The following is a 19,779-nucleotide window of genomic DNA, read 5'->3' as shown; positions in this document are numbered from 1 at the left end:
TACTAGGACTTGTACTGATTCATTTATGCCTGATTTCTTTTTTAGTATATTTTTACAATTTTTATTCTTTTTTGATTTATCCCGTCTCTCTCTCTCTCCCTCTCTCTCTCTCTCTCTCTCTCTCTCTCTCTCTCTCTCTCTCTCTGTGTGTGTACTTCCCACTATAGAACCTTATGAAATAAATCTATACAGTGGATTTTTTTATGTTTTATTGTGTACCTGGCGTGTATTAATTCATTTAGATCCACCAGCAATCCAAGACAGCAAGAATTATTGATTTCCCTATTTTGCAGAAGTATTTTAGCTTTAGAGGAATTGAATAATTTTTCTAAAGATATCTATAATCCATGTATGTAAATCATATTACAGTGTGTGATGAGACAATAATCTAAATGCAATGATAAAGGTATATATTAGAGGTAAAAATCATTTAAATACTCTTGTTGTGCATAGCAAGACAGAGCTTCAAAGTAGGACTCTACCTATCTTGTGCAACCCACTTGCTTAGGCTGGTCAATTAAATACACACACACACACACACACACACACACACACACTTGTGTACACACATACCTATAAATACACAAACAGAAAGAGAGAGAGACAGAGACAGAGATATACAGACACAGGAAATGGCAGAGAGATAGAAAGAAAAAGAAAGAGACAGTGACAGTTTAGAAACACACAGAGAGAGGGAGAGAGAGAGAGAGAGAGAGAGCGCAGCAGACAGAGATAGCCAGAGACAGAGAAAGAGAAAGACTGAGAGGGACAGAGACAAAGGCAGACAGAGAGTGAGATACACAGACACGGACCCATGGAGTTACAAAATAGTTCCTGTGACACTGGGCTTGATTGAAATGAGTAATCTTTATAAACTATACTAGGAATTTTAAACTACTGTGACAGCCACTTGCTATATTTTACATGAAGTAAACTTAACAAAACATGAAAATAATCCCAGGTCATCACATCTTATGTGATGAGGTTATAACTTAAAATAACTACATAACACTTTCATGCAATTTCATTGATAATTTATTTTGCTAATGAATATTTTAATATATTTAGTCAAATTTCTAGGGTTCGTTATAGGGTGTAAAAAGACAAAAGCACAAAAATTGTACAAAGATACTTAAAATTGTCATAAATATTTGTGTCAGACCAATATACATTCTTCCAATCTGTAGTGTCTTTACCTGGGAAAACCAACAAAGTAAAGAGAAAGGAAAAAATATCCAGAAGATAATTTTACCATTAAATTCCTAGCGGTTTTCTTAGTAGAAATAAGAACAAACTCAGAAGATTAAACTAAATTTACACACACACACACACACACACACACACAAATGAGAACTTAAATTTTATTAACAAAAGAAAATATTTTTTCATGAATGTAAGAAACTCTTTTTTTTCTTTCTGGGTTTTCTATCTTAACCTGGAGCCGTTTCTGGTGGAAAATAATTTTATCTTAGTCATTGGTTTTCAGAGATAGGAATACCTTAAAACTCATCAGTATCTTGAAACTTTTACCCTTTCAGCCAAAATCAACTTTCGATGAGGGGGAAAAATGTGCCCTGTAAAAACACACAAAACAAGGAGATGAAGGTCTAGGTTTCTTTCCTTCTCTGTAGAGGGCTGTCCAACGATTGGAGCAGACATCAGGAAATTAGACCAAATGGCAGTGTTAAATCCATTAACCAGCCTGCGTTCTGCAGTGAAAAATGACATAACTTTTAACAGTTTGGGTGAAAAAAATTGAATATGTGGCTAGGATCTTTAATTCCTCTGTGGCTTACTCCCCTCATAAGTATTCGCTAAAGTTTCACCATATGTACTTACTTGGCTCATGCTTCGGTCACGTGTAAAATTTATTTAACAGGCATAGTCTCAAAACAGGTTAAGCCACAAGAGGTCTTTCTCCATTTCCTTGTTAGGTTTATGTTCCTTGTATTTATCAGGGTTTTCAGGGCTTGGTACATCTCGTTTTTAATCAACCTCAATCAGTCTCTCTCTCTCTCTCTCTCTCCCTCTCTCTCTCCCTCCCTCCATCTCTCCTTCTCCCTTTTTGTCTTTCTACCTCACTTCCCTTCCTGTCCCTCAGCCCCCTCTGTGTGTGTGTGTGTGCGTGTGTGTGTGTGTCTGTGTGCACGCGCCTGTGTGTGTTCATATATGAGTTTTTGGATTCCTTTTTTGTTTGTTTGTTTAATGCTGGATACAAAGACATTTCATTGTAGCTGTAAAGGCAATTTAGAAAGCATAATTATTTAAAATTAATTAGCCCTTTCCATTTTGGACTGATTTTCTCTATTAAAATTAAAATAACAAAGTATGTTATAACAGAGCACAGAGAAGTAACAATTCTTGTTACCTAAAGAAGTTGGACTTCAAATTTGGATTTCACTTAAGGTGTGTTTCCCAAAGGCATGTTCTTGCAGTAATTCTGTATGAGTCCCAACTTGAAATGCTATTGTTTTTCTCAGAAAGTAAAACTCTTCACAGGATTATTGAAGTGAATCTTAAGCTTTAAATGTGCTTTGAGGCTTCTCAAAACTAAAAGTTGGGGGAGCTATATTATTATTTTTTCTAGTATTTTCTAGTATCTTATTTCTGAGGAGGCTCCTTTTCAAACACAGACAGGCTTCACTGAGGCAGGATGGATCACTCAAATTCTTTGTGATCACATCTCATAATATTGTCAATATAGTGCCAGAACACGTGGGAGAACTTACTAGATCTATTCACGAAGACAGGCCTACCTCAATTAGTATCTAGGGTTTGTCACTGTGATAAAGAGGGTGACAACAGTTTTATGTGAAAGAAACTAGCTCTCACAGTTTTAACCAGCAGAAATCAATGTATTGCAAAACTGGGAAATCTCATGAAAGTGGGAAACCGAGAGAGTTCAGGGGTTTGTTAGACTGGTTCGAAATTTACTCAAAGTCACATCACCCCTATAAAAGGATATCATTTATTTATTTTAGTGTGTGAGTATGAGAGTGTGTGTGTGTGTGTGCGTGTGTTTACACATGTGCACATGGGAATAGGATTTATAAGGTTGGGAACCACGTGGTTGGGAGCTCTAAGCTGATCTCAGGGCTGATGGAAGTGTAGGAAGTTCTCTTAAGCACTGAGCCGTGTCTCAAGCTTTAGCTCACTCTTGTTGATTTCTCCCTTTGACTTTGATTTGGATCCTTTTGCAACAGCCAAATCTGAAGCAACTTTTTTTACCTCAATTTTTACCTCAAATTTTACCTCAAAATTTACCTCAATTCCAGAGCACACAGGGCTTTTCTCTTTCTGTACTGTCTGTATCATTCTTCATGGAGGCATACAACATCAGTCCTTCTCTTTGCCTTTAACCACTTGGACTCTTTGACTCCACATTTGTGCTCTATTATGTAGACACTCTCTCAGCTTATTCTGATGCTTAGAGCTATGCACTGTGAAGACATGATGGAAAATGATTTTCCTCAAATGCTTAGGCCTTTTCTTCATCCACAGTGATAAAAAATTGGCTATAGGCTGACAGCTGCTATTTCCTCTAAGTTTCACCTAATTTGACAAGATTTTACTGACTTCCATTGATTTGCATATGTATTCATATGTATTCCTAGTGATAAACTCTTTCCCTGTCAATCTGCATGGTTATGCATGATTAAAACAGCAATTTTCTTTTTTTATTAATCTTTTTATTCATTTACATTAACCCTTCAACAAAACCCCATCCCATCCACTTCCCCCTTCCCTTTTGCCTCTATGAGGGAGCTCCTCCACTCACTCACCCATTCCTGCCTCACCTCTCTAGTATCACCCTAAGCTGGGGCATCAATCCTCCCTCCCCTCCCAATGATGTCAGATAAGACCATCCTCTACTACATATACAGCTGGAGTCCTTGGATTGGTGGTTTAGTCCCTGGGAGCTCTAGGTGGTCCAGTTCATTGATGTTGTTCTCCTTATGGGGTTCCAATCACCTTCATCTCCTCCAGTCCTTTCCCTGGACTTTTGGGGTCCCCATTCTCAGTCTAATGTTTGACTATTAAGTATCTGCATCTGTATTATTCAGGTGCTGGCAGAACCCCTCAGGGAACAGTCATATCAGGCTACTGTCAGCAAGCGCTTCTTGGCATCATCAATAGTGTGAAAGGTTGGTGTCTACAGATGGGATAGATCTCCAGGTAAGATGGTTTCTGGATGACCTATTGGAGCACTGCTTCCACATGTATTTATTTTAGTTTCTATGTGCTTGCATATTGTAAAAAGGTCAGAAAGCAACATGGTTAGAGTCAGTTCCTCTGTTGACCATATGTTTGGGATTTGACCACAAGCATTCTAGGATAGCAGCAAGCACTCACCTGCTTAGCCATCTCACAGGCCCCTAAGTAACTGCTTATTGAGTAAATTCCAAGCAGACTTGCCTAATTTATTTTTGACAATTTTGAGAAGGAGCCTGAATCTTAAAAATTCTACTATAAAAGTTGAGAAAACTTAGCATTCATTTTGGTGTTTAAATTTTTCAAGGGCAGGTAGTTCAATAGGCAAGCAAGCAAGAGGGTACACAGGAAATGATGGAACTGAATCCAGTAAAAATGTCAAGGGCTGACTGAAATAGTATTAACACAAAGTCATATAGTCAAGGGAGTTGATAGAGAAACCCATGACATAAACTCTCAACTCAAATAAAACCCCGTATCCCACATGCTTCCTTTAATAATAAAATGAAGACGACTCTGTCAAAACAGGTTTGTCAGGAGAAAAGCCACCTTAATATTATACCATTAAGAATTTAAAGCTTGAGTAAGTTTGAGCATGAGTTTTCATCATATTGTCTTGAATAAAATTGTTAAGAAACAGTAGTGTTTGGTCTGAGGACATAAGCCATAGGTAAATTGGTAAATTTCTTGCCTTGCTCGGAGACCCTAGTTTCATTCTCTCTCTCTCTCTCTCTCTCTCTCTCTCTCTCTCTCTCTCTCCTCTCTCTCTCTCTCTCTTTCTCTCTCTCTCTCTCCCTCTCTCTCCCTCTCTCTCCCCCTCTCTCTCTTTAACCCCCTTTCACATACACACATCATACACACACACACACACACACACACACACACACATACATACATACAGGACCATCTCAGGGCTGGTAAATTTAACCTTGGAGAGCATGTTTCTTGAGTGAAAAGTGGAATCTAAATATAAGTCTGGAGTAAACTGAAGGGGAAGGTAGAACTTACGTCACACAGAGTGTGAGAAACAGACATTGACAAGTATTAGATAAACAAGTCTATAGCAAATAGGTAAAATACTACTTCTACTGTGTTTGCTCCAAATTTGGTCTGAGTGTTCCATGTCTGCCAAGGAGAGACCAAGAATTGTCAATGATTTCAGAGTGACATTTCATGTGAGTAGACTTAGGATCAACTTAGCCCTACGTACAAGGAAAAAAAAAACAATATCTTATTTTTTCCCTTACCCCAATTCAAAGTATATTTTATTGAACAAATGACAAAAATATGACCAAGGTTTGATGCCATTAGCAGTTCTTAAAGGCTTAGTTAGTTTAAATCTCTTGAAGTATTACAGGTAATTTAGTGTGATTTTCAGCAAGTATACAAAACTCAAACTGAGAACAAAAACTTCTTTTGGGTTGTTTTAGGAAATGACTGAAGTGATTATTTAAACTGTTATTGCTCTGAATATTCATGATAGATTGGGATACTATAGCTAGAGAGAAGAATAATTAGTATTTGTAAAAATTATAGTATCATGAACTCTACACCGATTTGCATAGAATGCTAGTTATAATAATATATTGATATTGATGTGTCTTTAGAATATTTTGAGTTTTGGCTAACATTAGAAGTCATTAAAGATATTGAACTTAAATTTATCTATCAGTAGAATGCTCTCTAGTTCTAGCAATTGTGGTCATAGCAATTTTGACCCTTCCAATTAAAATGGCACTCAACAAGCATTTTAATAAAAAGCAAAATAATAAATTAAGAAAACAAAGCAAAACTCATGCAAATGTAGTTTTTAATAGAGTATGTACTCAGTCTTATCAATTTCATTGTCCTCAATATTTCTTCATACAGTTTAAAAACATTCATTCTTCACATGTCATGTTGTATACTCTTTTGACTTTTTTTATGTCAACATTTTTCCCTACCAAAAATAAATCATAGGCCCATCTTAGTCCCTCAACACCTCGATTTCTTTTAATTCTTAAGTTTGGTACATGAGAGATATCTATATATTTGCAATGAAAATCTACATATATAACTTGTACCAAAATTATTTTGGTTTGTATCTTAGGTGCAATATTAATCCATTAACTATGGGAGTAGAGAGTAAGTAAGCATTGTGCCTTACTCTTCTGTTTGATATCCTTGTATATATTATGCTGAAGAAGAGACCTTTAAAAATCCAAGTGTTAAGTCAATTTAGTTAAGAGTTATATATAAATTGCTAACAAGAGCAATAATTCTAAGCTTTTACTTAGCACATTAACTATCTATGTTTCATTCTGTTTTTGCTATAGTTACAAAGTAGAGAAGAAACCGATACTACACACAACACTTGTTATTATTTTGGGAAAAGAAGAAACACTTCTAGAGCTGCTATGTCTCCTCACCTTAGAGCATGGGAAAATAAGAATCCATATCAGGGCCAAAGTATTGCTATAGATCCATTTCACCTGCTGCTACCTAAAATGACTTAGTTTATCTTCTATGTAAAAGTAGAGACAGAAGAGTTTCTAGCTCCAAGGCTGTCTGAAGATGAGACATACAGATGCTGTCTTATCCTTCTAAAACTCTTCAGAAAAAAATATTGAAACCCTTTGCAAGTTGCCCATATGCTAGTATTGCTCACTTTTAAATCTCACGTGCCTTTCACTGGAATTTATTCAGGCTACAGACTTTTAAACTATCATTAAACTATCAAATTTTTACTATACTGTGACAGGAAGCACAGTGACATGTTAAATTTCTTTCCTATAATGGCAGAAAATAAACACACCATCTTTCTTAGTTCTCTCCCCCGACTTCTCTACTCCATGTCTGAGGATATTAGGGAAATAATGACAATATGTGAGGGCATTCCGATAAACAAGAGGATGAGGCGTGATGAAATTTTGGCAACTTCCATTGATTCAAGTCTTGTTGACCTAAGTTTAAATCTAATATTCGTCTTCTGAAATGATGACATGTTTTACTGCTAAATACTAAGGAATGTGGAAAGGCTGAGAGAGCTTTGAAGTCCAATTGATAAATTATCTCCAGGCCATGTAAAACGATCATGATACAGCCGGATTACTGCATATTCAAATTCAATTTGTGGCACCAAGAAAATTGCAGCCATGTGTTGAAGTCATAATTTTGCGTGTGTATATGTGTGACCATGGGAGTAAGTATGGATCAGGGTGCATACACAGGTCCATTCCCACGATGTGTGTACATCAATTTGGAAATATTGCCAGTCAACAAAACTGAGCCTGCATGATGGATGCTTAACAGTAGGTTCATATGATCCTAAACTATCTGATTGCAAGTTGTTAATGCGTTTCTCTGGTATGTTCTGATACTCTTCCAGGGTAATATAGAATTTCTCTCTAGTGACTTCTGTTACACTACTCCGAACTTTGCTGCGAGGATTGGAGGAAATGAGCACGGGATCATTGAGAACAATTATTTCTTCATATCAGAAAAGAAAGTGCACTTTGCTGCATGCAGAGGGGATCTTCTTTCATCTAGGAGCCTGCTTTTATGACGTGGAATGTCCAAGAAAGCTGGGCTGTGGAATCCTCTAGCCGGCACATGTCACAACACGCTGTTTGTGCTGTTTAGCTCTCTTTAGCACTTTGCCCATGCTTTGTTTCACAAACTGTGAAATTACTGTCTATTGTTCCTGGCAAAACCCACAGTTTGTGTTTCACCTTTCAGTTAAAACCATTTCTTTCCCTCCCTTTCCTGAATTCACTCTTCTGGAAATTGAAATTTATCTCTTTGCTAAACTACAAGGCATGCCAAACCCCAAATAGCTGAGGGATCATAATTCAGAAGCCACTGGTTCAGTTTCTTGCATGCAAAGACTGTATGAGTAACCATAGGCATTGAGATCCATTTCTTAGAACAGCCAGAAAACTCAGCAGGAAGATGCTGAACTTGCCTGAAAAAGAACTTGCCAGAGAATTGCTGGGGAAAACGTCCATATTTTACACCATATGGTAATATGGGTCGGGTCCCTTCCAGGTAGCCAAACCTTTTTTTACAAGTAGATAAGTGAGTCCTTGGGACACAGCACTTGCTTCTCACCTTCCTGATGATTTAAGAGAACTGGACTGGGATTTTAAAGATTTAAATACTAGTCCCTGCTGAAATGTTAACTAACTGTGACCTTGGGAAAGTTGTACACTCACTTAGCCCATTTCCTCATCTGAGATTTGAGGGGATTCCAAGAAATGATCTCCATGGCCTTGTCTAGCTCCACATTTCTGTGATTTTGCCCAATGCTTCTTCTCTTACATGGCTTCTCTCCATGAAAAAGTCACAAGAGGCTTGTATTTACTTAGCTTTGTTTATGAGTGAGTTTGTGTGTGTGCATATATGTATGTACATACCTGAGTGTGTGTGTGTGTGTGTGTGTGTGTGTGTGTGTGAGACAGAGTATTCTTATTTGTTTTTTATTTTTTTCACCATTTATAAAAATAAAAAGGAACGCCCTGTGGTCTGTGAAAATGTTTCACATTGAATGCTGTGTGGAGCAGCCAGGTTTTTCATTTTAATTCTTCTAAAATATTTGTACATGCAAAACAGGCATAAATTCCAACAAAGCTTTCCTGTGAATTGCTGGACTTTGAGTGCTCTGACCTCTCCACAGTGTTGAATTGCGAAAAGAATGGCAGTTTAAATGCTCCCCGAAACCAATTGTGGTATTAGAACAGCATTTGGTATTTGGCTATGGAGAGAAAGGGAGGGCTGAACAACTGCATCTCATATTCTATGTTGCTTGTTTTCCTTGGAGACATAAAATGAGATCACACCTATTTAAGGCATTGATGTAGACATGCCCATAAGGAAAACTGTCCTAAATGAAAGATGGATGGACAACTGAAGAAAGAAAGAGAACACATGTTAGAAAAAGGCAGAGGAAGGATAGTAAAAGAAAAAAATGGGAAATAGAATAATTAATGGAGAATAAACCAACAAGAGACAAAATGATGCTGTGAAGATAAGAAGAAGGATGAGCTTGGGAGCATAAATTTATGGATCCTTGATAACTCTGTGGAGGAGACTGCCTTATGAGGGACAGAAACTCTACTAAAATTAGGATGCATACCAGATTAGGAGATGGATGAGGGATTCTGAGCTTGTCTGCAGAGAGATGTCCAGTAGAGAAGTCCAAGGAATTACAAGCCTCTGTTTCTAGGTGATACCCTTTATTCCAGAAGCACAAAACAATGACAGTAAAAAGATTTGGAATAAGGCTGAGTAAAATATTTTTCCTTATGTACCACTTACACACAGAGATGAATTTCACAACAGAGATGAAACTGAGGGCCTAGAAACTTAGGAAAGTTTGCATTAGTAATTGATATTTATCCATGAATAAGTTTGATATAGTAGTTTTGTCTGCTCTCCCCCCTGTACAAATCCATTTCCTGTAGCATAAAGTCCATTTAGTTTACTTGTCTATTCATTAGACATCTCTTTGAAGCCAGTACTATGCTCCTGGCTTAGTGGGGTCAGAAAGAAAACGTGATCATTCTTTTGATATTCAAATTCAACCTATGACAAAAATATCAAACGTGCTTGTCTAAATGTACACCAATATTCCTACAACATCACACAGTAAAAAAAATAGCTATAGTTATTCTCATCAATTACATTTCCAAAGTTTTCCCCTGCACCAGATTTATCTTTAGGTAGAACATGTATTTCAGTCTTGTCAGTGGGTGGTTTTCTTGTGATATTTTTCTGCAAATATTCAGTAGTCCTATACACCTCCATTTCTGACATCTAGAAGTATAATGTGCCTAGACACCCTAAAATTATTCCCACCTGTCATTCTCTCAATCCTTTCTCCCCATGTATGATATGACTGTATCCTTAATTTATATTTGTAGAAAGTGCCAGTTAATGTTTTCGTAATAAAATTCATATGAAAATTCTCCATTGTCCTACTCTACTTTCCTATAAAACACTGATCTAAATGTAAGCCCCTTCTGCTTTGAAGCTCATGAACTTTTAAGTAATAGCCTTTCTCAAGCCCTCTTTCCTTTTTTACTTAGTTCAAACTTTCTATTTGAATCCAACCAACAGGGGCTAGAGAGATGGTTCCGTGGTTAAAAGCACTGACTGCTCTTCTAGAGGTCCTGAGTTAAATTCCCAGCAGCCACATGGTGGCTCACAACCATCTGTAATTGGATATGATGCCCTCTTCTGGTGTGTCTGAAGATAGCAACAGTGTACTCCTATAACTAAAGTAAATAAATCTTTATAAAAAATTCAACCAACAGTCTCAGTTTTCCTTTGTGACTTCCAAGCTGAATCTTCTCTTTACTTTTTATTGGACAAATAACATTTTGAATGTTATTTCCTTTCCCAGTTTCTGTCCATAAGCCCCATACCAACCCCCTCCCCTTCTTGTATAAGGGTGTTACCCCTCCCCAAATACCCCCTTTGTCCATCTCCCCACTTACATTACCCTACACTGGGAGGTCCAGTCTTGGCAGGACCAAGGGCTTCTCCTCCCATTGGAGCCCAACAAGCCCATCCTCTGCTACATATGCTGCTGGAGCCATGGGTCTGTTCATGTGTACTCTTTAGAGGGTGGTTTAGCCAGTGGGAGCTCTGGTCGGCTGGTATTGTTGTTCTTATGGGGTTGCAAGATTAATCTTCTATAGGCTTCAAATAATAACCATAGATGAATTGAAAAAATAAACAAAGTGTATACAGGAATTACAAAGATATTTGAAATTAACTTCACCTTTGACCATTACAAACGTATAAGTGGGAGAGATGTTTATTTTTATGCAGCAGTCTGAAACAAACAAGCTTTACTTTATCAAACCTCTTTCTTTCTCTAAACTCTTTTGCCAGGTACTTTCCGTGAGCAGATGGTATGAGTGGGTTTACTCTCTGCCCCCTCATTCGTGTATGTATTTTTCTATATGGGCAGTGGTTAATCACTTAAAAATATTACTGTGACTACTCCTGAGCATATTAAAGTTAAATGTCTCATACAGAGCATGTATGGGCTGTGATGGAAAGAGGGAGGCACAGGATCATTCTTCCATTGCATCACAGTTGTTCCCATTGAAGATAGAAGCCAAGGATCCCCAGCTTCTTCCCACCTTCTGATTTATGTTTCTTCCCACACATTTTCTTCTCCATTTTCTCCTTGTAAAAGCACTATAAACATATTTCTCTTATTTCCCTAGCATTTCTCTCTCCAATTACATAACTATTTCCTATATATAGTAAAAAGGACATCACCAATTAACTCCTAACTTCTTAACAACCATGGGAAGTGAATGCTATCTTTGTTATATTTTTATAGGTGAGTAAACTGAGACTTAGAGGGACTCAATAATTCCCCTAGGCTCCCACAGCAAATAAGCAATGAAATCAAATCATACATTCTCCAAACCGGCTTCACACAGCACTGCCGTGTTACATGTAATAGAATTATAATGTTTAATTTTGTTAAAACATTTATTTTTCTCTTCCAAATGATAATGTAATAATGTGTGTGGTTAATTCTCAAAAAGAAATGGAAAAATAATCTGGAAAGGGAAAATAGTGAAATTTGAGGAGATTCTGAGAAAGTCATTTGAATCTATCTTAGTTCTGATCTAGTTGTTAGGGATGTCTGCCTCAAGTGAACTTGCCTTACCAGTTGCAAGGAACTGTTCTGTGTGGCATAAAATTCTTCTAGAATCATTATTCTTTTCAAAGTTTCTTGCATGCCCAGTACGTATCAATCTTCTAACTAGTCTGAATCTCAAATACCACATGAAAAGGTACATGCAAACAAACACATTCACACACACATGCACACACATATGCACATGCACATGCATACTCACACAGATATGCTCCTGCCTCCTCTGTATGGTTACAAAAACTCATAGGCCTTCCACAGTCTCGTCTCCATTTTCATCCTTGAAGTTAGGATGTTAGTTAGGAACAATTCTGGGTCAGAGTTTTTGACAGTGGGATAGCAACCCCATTCCTGCACTTAATGCTTTCTCTGTCTTTCTATTGAAAGTAGACTCTATAAGTTCCCTCTCCCCACTGTCGGGCATTTCATCTAACATCCCTGCCTTTTAGTCCTTAGAGTCTCTAACTTTCCAGGTCTCTGGTACTTTCTAGACCATCTCCTCCCACCTCTGAGGTTTTATATTTCCATTCATTCTGCTGGCCCTCGGATAACAATTGAATACTATGTCTGTGCCCTCTAGTTTAGTTTGGCTAAGGTTTTATCTATCTTGCTGATTTTTCTCACAGAACCATATTTTACTTTTGCTGAATCTTTGTAATTCTCTCTTGTCTGTTGGCGAGAGTAGGGAGTTGAATTCTCTTATCATGGGTCCAATGTGTTTTTTGAGTTTTAATAAATTTTCTTTTATGAATGTGGATACCCTTGCATTTGGGGCATAGATATTCAGAATTGAAACTTTCTCTTGGTGGATTTTTCCTTTGATGAAGTATCTTCCCCCATCTCACTTGATAACTTTTGACTGAAATTCTATTTTATTGGCTATTAGAATGGCAACTCCTACTTGTTTCTTGGGACCATTTTCACTGAAGACATTTTTCCAGCCTTTCACTCTGAGATAGTATCTGTCATTGTCAGAGGTGTGTTTCTTGTGTGTAGCAAAGTTCTGGATACTGCTTGTGTTTCCAGTCTGTTAGTCTATGCCTTTTTATTGAAGAATCGAGTCTGTTGTATTGAGAGGTATTGAAGAGAGATGATTGTTAGTTCCTGTTATGTTTGTTGTTGTAGTTGGTATTATGTGTATGTGATTCTCTCCTTTTGGTTTTGTTGTGAAACGATTAATTTCTTGTTTTTTTCTTTGGTGTAGATATCTTGTGTAAGTTTTCATTCCAGAATATTCTGTAGGTCTGTATTGACAGATATTGTTTAAATTTGGTTTTCTCATGGAATATTTTGGTTTCTCCATCTGTGATGATTGATACTTTTGCAGGGTATAGTAGCCTCAGCATTTGTATTCTCTTAGAGTTTGCATAACCTCTGTCCAGGCTCTTCTGGTTTTAGGCTCTCTGTTGAGAAGGCTGGTTTAATTCTCATACATCTGCCTTTATACATTACTTGGCTTTTTCCCCATGCAACTTTTAATATTCTATCTTTTTTTGTTCATTTAGTGTTTTGATTATTATGTGATGAAAGGATTTTCTTTTCTGGTCCAATCTATTTGGTGTTCTATAGACTTTTCTTACATTTATCACCATCTTTTTCTTAGGTTGGTGAAGTTTTTTTTCTATGATTTGTTGAATACATTTTCTGGTACTTTGAGCTAGAAATCTTTGCTGTCTTCTAATCCTATTACTCATAGGTATTTGTGAGTGTGTGTGTGTGTGTGTGTGTGTGTGTGTGTGTGTGTGTGTGTGTGTGTGTGTCCTGGATTTCCTGAATGTTTTGAGTTAGGAGTTTTTATGCTTTGTATTTTCTTTGCCAATTATGTCAATATCTTCAAGGAATCTTCTAAGCTAGAGATTCTCTCTTCTATCTCTTGGATTCTGTTGGTGATCCTAACACATTTCCTAGGTTTGTCATTTCCAAGTTTTCCTCCATTTGTGTTTCCTTGTTTCTATTTCCAATTTTATGTCTGGGACTGCTTTATTCAACTCCTTCACCTGCTTGATTTGGTTTTTCTGTATTTTTGTATAAGGAATTTGTTCCTCTTCAAGGGCTTCTACATGTTTTCCTGTGTTCTGTATTTCTTTCATTGAGTTATTTATATCCTATTTAAAGGACTCTATTATCTACATGAGATAGTATTTTAGGTCTGCATTCTGGTTTTCAGGTATGTTGGGGCATCCAGGGCTTGCTGTGGTGGGAAAACAGGGTTCTGATGGTGCCCAGATACATTGGCCTCTGCTGCTTATGATCTTGAGCTTGACTCTTACCATCTGGTTATCTCTGGTATTAAGTGGTCTGGATGTCTCTGTGTAGAGCCTGCCTCCTGTGTCCCTGGGTGGCTGCAGGTCTCCTGGGAAGTCTTCAGACTGTGGGGTCTTCAGAAAGGCAGTCATGCTGATGATCTGCCAGCAGGAGGTGTGGACCAGAAGGGAGGTGGAGATCGAGCAGAGGGGAGGAATCCTTCATCTGCTGGTCTCCTTGGCTGTCCCTGCTGCTGAGATCATTTACTTAGGTCTCTTGCCTGTTGTCCTGGGTACCGCAAATCTCCCTTGAGGTCTTTAGACTTTGGGGTCTTCAGAGGGGCAGACATGCCCTGGAGAAAGGTATAGACTGGATGGGAATTGGAGTTGGAGCAGAGGATGTTTGATTTCATTTTTTAAAAACAAAATTTGAATAATAATATTGCTTCTTTATAAATGTGTCAATTTAAATATAAAATTAAAAGTTTTTTCTATTATTTCTTTTGAATTTTCTCCATTGAAAAGTTTGTTTTCATATTCACAGATGAACACTATAAAAAATAGATTATGTCCTAGTAGTGAAAAATCCAAATAAATATTGCTTTTCTTTGTTATTAAAGTGGAAAATTCACTTAAAAGTTTAGGGAAATTTATTTGTAATTAAAGGGCTTGAGACAGTTAAGATATCCTATTTTGTCTCAAGACCAGAGTTATATTCATAAGAGGGTGCCCACAACTTTCTTTACCTCCTGGAAGGTCTTCAGACTGTGGGGTCTTCAGAAAGGCAGTCATGGGGATATGCTGTCTCTGACATACCTATACATTACCTACAAATAAACATAATATGAGATAATAAAAACAACTTAATAAAAAAGAATGGTTCTAACAATCATTTTTAAAAGAGAGACAGTCTTGCTATGCAAAACAGGTGGCCATGAATTTAGGACAGCAGACATGCAACATCTGTTTGTTCACTTAGTGTTGGGCCATATTGCTGCTGGTTGACAAAAGCTCTATCACTCAGCCCCATCTTTAGCCTCAATTATATTTGAATCTTAAAATTATTCTCACACTTTGTTTTTTAGAATCCTTAAGTTATTCAAAGATTCCCACACTCTTCATAAGCTTTCTACCTCAGAGGAGCATGCTATGGAAGAGAAAAGGTCTGAGGAAGGGAAATAGAGTAAACACCTTGGTGCACTGATGAGACTGACTTATGTAGAAATATTGGGGGTACTTTTGTTCATTTGTTTAAACAGTGTAGCTCAGGATAGTGGAATCAACTTCAAGAGTTAACGCATGAATCAGAAGTATAAGGGCTGAGGGAATGACTGAACAGAAAAGACTGCTTACTCCTCTTGCAATTTTGATGGTTCATGGCTGCTTTTAACTCCAGCTCCAGGGGATACGATGTCTTCTGTCTTCTGTGTGCATCTACACACTCAGATACACAGACCCACACACAGATATGCATACATGTACATCTTAGAAATAGTTAAATTAAAACTATAATCCACACACCTGCTAATTATCTACTTTTTTGAGTTCAACGTCTGAATGATCTCAGTTATTGATATTTGCATCAAATATCTTTCTAATATGCCACACAATCATATAAAGCTTAGGACATTCCTGTCTCTTCAGATAGAAAGTAAACTACATCTTACTCTAATCTTCAGACTTTAAGGTTGAGTTCACTTAGCTGATGTACTAAGGAAAGAACAATTAATAGTGTCTTATCAAATCTCTACTTTTTCTGTCCCTTGAAACTACAGTATTCCCCAATAGGAGCTGAGTCAGAATCGACTTGTCATGGGATGTAATGTGGTTACAACATCAACATTGATTTTGGAAAGTTGCTGAGATTGGGTTTTTTTGTAAATAAAGAGTACTATCATGTCTGATTGAGATGTAAAGGGGTGCTATATCCACACACAGTTGTAGCAAACACAAAATACAGTGAAAATGGGAAATTCTAAGTGAATTGAAAATAAGCACTGTCTCTGTATCTTACTTGTTATGTGTATACTTTTATCATAAACTGGATTGTTAATTAATACCTTAAGAAAACTTCAATTTTTGCTAAAATATGGCCTTTCAGAACTGATGATTCAAAGAATGCTTTGCCCTGCATTTAGAGTCACAGCTGTTTCAAGGATTTTAAGCTAAGAAATATAAACTCTATGAAATTAGACAAAACACTTAATTTTCTGAACCTCAATGAAATTGCTGCCTTTCAATGTTTTGGGCAGCAAGGGCTACAATTATCTAAAAGTATTTGCTTACTCCTTAGATCCCTGTCAATATTAATTTTTATGTTAAAAACCACTCAAAAATAAAGGAAAAATATTTCATTAAGATGGTGGAAAGTTATGGATCAGTACGTTTCTTTTACTAATGGAAAAGCATGTATCTCAAAGTTGATCTATAAATATACAACATTCAAGATTTTTAGTAGAAAAATACACTAAATAAACCACTATTTATTATTTAAAATACTCCTAAAAGGTATTTCTTTTTTTAAAGCAAACAATCTTTCTTCCTGCCAAGCAGTCGTGGCTCTTTGCTATCTCTTTTGGCGCTTCAAACATTTGGTAGAATGTTTTTTCAAGAAATTTGGTTAAGGGTTTTAAAATATCAAAACTATATCTATTTCACACCCAAGGAGGGACAGAGTGATTGAAGTAAAATGAACAAAAATATGATGCCTGTCAGTTTCACTTTATGTGACATAATTAATCTTAATGCAATTTTTGTGAGGGTTGTTTCTGTTTCAAAGATAACAAATTTTTGGGATTGGTATGAAGCCTGTTCATGGTACTAGTCACTGTCCTATATGGTTTCAAGACACGGTGGGCAAAACAAGTTTCATATTGCCACGGGACAGCCATTATTTTGAGGTTGAAGATGGAAAAGTTGAATATAGAGTCTACCTGAGGTACTTCCCATAGACAATAGGAAATTAAAGGTCTAAGAAGACAGACTGCAGACTTTGCTATGAAAAGATAACTCTGGTCTTGAACAAAGCAATGAGATCCCCTGGGAGTTAATCAGGCAGGTGCTTTGAGCATTGATGCAGTGGCAACACTAAGTGCAGAACAGTCTAACACTCTGTGCATCTGAAAAACAACAAATAAACCAGGTAACTGGAGATGTGTGAGCACGAGGCAAAGGAGTTGGATCCAAGTTCAAAAAGTTAGCAGGAGCTGAGTGTCTTTCAGTGGGTTTTATGAGCTTGAGAGTTTAATCTGACTGAGCTTGTCATCTATTTCAGGATTCTGAACAGAGACCCAATAAACTCTAATATGTTTTAAGAGACTACTTTGGAAAGCATGGGTGGAAGCAGAGAGGCAGGTAAGGCAGTCTGTACAATAATTTAGGGGAGATATGTTGGGACAAGGTGAGGAGTGGCTGAGATAAAGTTTGCAGTGAGTGTTCAGCTTGGCTATATCTGAAAGTAGGTCAAGTTGGCAGCTTCTCTATTGCGTTTCAATGGGCTGTTTCTAGTGCAGTGAACAGCCCATGAGAAATTAGCATAATCATTATACAATATAAAATCTTTTATTTATAAATGATTTACTCTTTTAACGTCTAACAATTTTATGTGATCTTTACAACAGTGTCTCACACACATATTTCTTCATCTAACAAAATGATCATTACAATGCAATTTTGTGTGTGATATAAAATAGATATATACACACATACATACATACATGAATACATACATACACACATGCATACATACATGAATATATGCATACATGTATGTCTATGCATATATATCCTGTAATGTTCACAATACATATGTACATATGTACATATATATGTGTATGTATATATATATACATATGTAGTACATATGATGAAATAATGTGGTATAATATGAACAAGACAACTTATAGAGAAAAGTTTATCTAGCTCCAGGTAATGGTTTTAGAGGGTAAGACTTCATGATGGTGAAGTGAAGGTATGATGGCTGTGGTAAGAATCCGAGGACTTATCTTCAACCAAGAGTGACTTAGAAACCTCAACCTCGAAATGATGTAATTCTTTAAACTCTCAAAGCTAACCTACAGTGACACGCTTTCTTCAAAACAGCTCCTAAGCCGCTCAAACTGCTATGATGGACCAAGAATTCAAATGCACAAGGGTATTTCTTACTCAAAGCATGACTCAGTGTTGGTCTTTAAATGACAGGAGTAAACATTATGTAGTACTCTTCCAAATAAAAAGCAGTGACTAACACTTTTATGTTCGTGCACACACAATATTATATGTAATCATATTTAACATTAAGTCTTTCAGGTCATGGTTTGTTTCATGGGTACACTGGCAGAAATTCAATTATTATAAAATTATTGATTGTAACTAATTATTCATTGAACAAAGAAATGATGGACAGTCATGTTTCAAAATGGGAAATATTGGACAAAAGTTCTTTAGTGCTTTGAAAAACTTCAAGGCTACTGCTTTCATGATTGGCCGGATAGGAGTCTCTGAAATAGATTGGGTTATAACTGGACAACTTCTCTCCAGCAAACAGAGCACTCATTAGTTTTATTGTCCTAGCACAGATTTTTTTCCCTCTAAACATTGAAAATCACTTTTTTCACATAGGTATTATTTTGATTATTATTTTTACTACTATTACTCATCCTAGATCATCTTGAGGGACATACAAACTAAAGACAAAAACCTTAAACACCAGAGGCATACACACACACACACACACACACACACACACACACACACACACACACACACGGACACACTGTAGGCTTTCAAAACACTGATAAAAGTTGAATATATAGAATGTACTTGGGTCTAAACTGACACTGACTGTCATCAAACTTAGAGGGAGTCGATCGCCTTTCTGCTGTCCAGGCAGCTTTATGTTTACCCAGGTTTATTCCTTTGCATATAATCATTTTGTCAGCTTGCATAGATAATCACATGCTTCCCCTTAGATAATTTTGGACAGCCATGCCTAGGTCCGGTTTAAGTTCATGTGTCAGCTATTTGGTGAAGTTTGGGGCTGTTTCGAGTTGTTTTCTGACCTCTAGTTGACCATTTTATTTTTCACATGATTTCACACTTTCCAAAAATTCTTGGGAGTCATCAGTCATCAATGTTTTCTGTATTATAATTTTATATATCCTATTTCCATATAATTTTCTTCTCCAACTGAGCTGTTTTAAATTACATGAGTATTTGTAACCACAGTGGGCACAAGTAACAGGAAGCAAGAGTAGAAAATTGAGACAGAATGACAGAGTTACTGGTTTTCATCTCATGGTGATTTAAACTGTTGTTTTTACAGTAATATTTATTAATTCCAAATAGTTTTTTAATTCAGACTCAAATGGAAGGGAGACCTTGGGATTGCAGAATAGATTCAATCTGTTTCAATGACTATATATATGGAAAGAGAGAAAGAGAGAGAAATAGAGAGAGAAAGAGAGAGAGAGAGAGAGAGAGAGAGAGAGAGAGAGAGAGAGAGAGAGAGAGAGAGCGCTGTGGTGTGTAGAGTCTTAGAAGAAGGTTGCCAGGATAAATTCCAACCATAGGAGCAATGGCTAAGAATTCTCATTTTGTATGACTGATAATTTCTTGCTACATTAAAATGGATACTGGTCTACATTTAATGTCTAGTGAAAAGGA

This window comes from Rattus rattus, chromosome 7 (genome assembly GCF_011064425.1).
Source record: "Rattus rattus isolate New Zealand chromosome 7, Rrattus_CSIRO_v1, whole genome shotgun sequence".
In the NCBI taxonomy this organism is placed as follows: domain Eukaryota; kingdom Metazoa; phylum Chordata; class Mammalia; order Rodentia; family Muridae; genus Rattus; species Rattus rattus.
Note: the sequence above shows the minus strand (reverse complement) of the source record.